Consider the following 2,407-nt stretch of genomic DNA (forward strand, 5'->3'; position numbering starts at 1 on the left):
CTGCAGGTTGCCGGCAAGGGAGGCCCGGTTGTCCTCCCGGCGGCGGTCCCCCTCCCCGTCGCATCGTCGGGACCGATCCCCCCCCTCTCCCCGTCAGCAGCCGCACACCAACGCCACAAATGCCCCGGCTGCCCGCCGCTACCAGCCTCCGCACACCCTAGCTGTGTTCCCTCCCTCCAACGGGGGGAATGGGAACCGGGGGCGCCAGGGCACCAAGAAGAAGAAGAAGAAGAAGGGTCCTCCTCGCCCCCCGGCCTCCGCTCCCACTGCCGTCACGTCGGCTCCCCCTCCGGTCGCCAACTCCGCCTCGGACAGCCCACCATGCTTCAATTGTGGCCTGACCGGACACTTCCAGGTGGTCTGCCCCAACCCACTGATGTGCTACCTCTGCAAGGTCGCCTGCCACCCCGCAATTCTCTGCCCGGATCGCCCGGTGGCTGAGGAGATCATGATGTACGGCCATGGCATCTAAGACATGGGATTCTTCCACATTGAGGTGCCGGAGATCCCCCCTCCCTCCCCCTCGCTACTGGCACTGGTGTCGGCCGTGGGCGAGGGCGTCGCTTCCCCGGAGATGATCGAGGCCGAGCTCAACCACCTGTGTAGGTGCAAGTGGGACTGGCAAGTGACCTCCACCTCTGCCAATGCCTTCATCATGGTCTTCCCCGATGCCTTGAGCATGGGATACTGCACCCGCAGCGGCAACATCACCTTGGCCCTCAACGGGCTAGTGGTGATCATCTCCGAGCCGAAGTGGGATCCCAAGGCCGTGGCGGTTCTGGACACTGCTTGGCTCCTCATCGCCAGCATACCAGATGTGGCCCGGTCTAAGCGTGTCATCCGCAGTATGTCCAAGATCCTGGGCAAGGTGGTGGTGGTCGACGAGCTCTCTCTGCGCAAGGAGGAGGAGGTCCGGGTCAAGGTGAAGTGCCTGGACTCCTCCAAGCTCCACGCCATGATTCGGGTCTTCTTCAACGACGACGGATACGACCTCAAGATCTGCCCCGAGCCTCTGAACCACATCAGCCGCCCCCGCTCCTCCGATGACAACCACCTAGGGGCGGCCCCGCTGATGCCGACGACTCCCACCACAGGCGGTCCCGCTACCCCCGCCGCGAGGACCCCGAGGACAAGGAGGAGTCGGAGCATTCCCGCTCCCCGTCTCGCGAGCCCGTCAACCCTTCCTCGGCTCGTGGCGGCGTCGGAGCTGGGTGCACGCGGGTGTCGACCGCTGACCTCGCTGTCGCTCTTCGCCTGGCCGTCCCTCCGACCGCACCCTCCCCTCCTCCCTAGGAGTCGGCCAGTGACATCTCCAGTGTGGGCCTGCTCGTCATGCCGCCTTCGTCGCCCCGCTCCCCGTCCACTAACTCCGCCCTTCGCCCCGTGCTGTCGGGTCCGGAGCCCCCGTCCCCCTGGCCCGACCTCCCCGGTCCCCACGGGTGACGACGGTGGCGCTCTCCTCTCCGTGCCCTCTCCGCCCCTCCACCTGCGGAGGCTGCGTCCGGCGACACCCAGGAGCTCCTCGCCACGCTGCCTCCGCTGGTGGCCTCCGACGGCCCCCTCACCTGTCCAGGCCCTCTAACCGTGGCAGGTGCCGACACCGTGACCACTCCGGTCATTGTGCACCCCCCACGGACTGTGGCATACGCCAGGCGGACCTGCTCCACGTCGACACCGATCACTACGTCTCGCCGCAGCGCCCGCCTCGATGTGGCCCGTCCGGCGGACTCTCCGGCTCCGTCCATCCCCGAGCATGCTGAGCTCCGGGCGGCGGCTCGGAACCTTGAGACAGGTGCAAATCCCGATCTCCCCAGTTCTTCTGGTTGTTCCTTTTCTGCGCTTGAGGCCGTTCCTCTTGGTCGCCTCGCCAAGGTGGCCACTAAATCGGCCATCATCTTCAGGGGGAAATTGGCCTCCCCCTAGAGCAGATTGTGGCCATTAGGGCCCGTGAGATCTTGGATGGCAAGCTTGCGGAAACCCGAGCTCGCGTCCTCCGCCATACCACGGAACCGACCCCCACTCCCGCGGGTCGAGATCCTTCGATGGCCGACGAGGTGATCCATGGGCGCACCCGCTCTCGCACTGCTGCCCTCCGCGCGCAGAGCACTTCTCGTGTCCTGGGGTCAAGCAGCCCCCGATGGGGGTTTAGATGTGGGTCCTTTTCTAGAACATCCGCGGCTTCGGCCATGATGGCCGACGCTGCCAACTCGTTGAGTACGTGCGCGACGAGCACATCGACATTATTGACATCCAAGAAAAAATGCGCACGGAGTTCTGTCTCCCGAGCTTGATAGCCTTAGCCCCCACCTGTTTGCTTGGCATTGGCTCCCTTCTAGTGGGAACAATGGGCATTCTGGTGGCATCCTATTAGGGGTGAAGGATGCCACCTTTGAGGTGGGCAATATGG

The sequence above is a fragment of the Triticum dicoccoides genome, chromosome 2B (genome assembly GCF_002162155.2).
Source record: "Triticum dicoccoides isolate Atlit2015 ecotype Zavitan chromosome 2B, WEW_v2.0, whole genome shotgun sequence".
In the NCBI taxonomy this organism is placed as follows: domain Eukaryota; kingdom Viridiplantae; phylum Streptophyta; class Magnoliopsida; order Poales; family Poaceae; genus Triticum; species Triticum dicoccoides.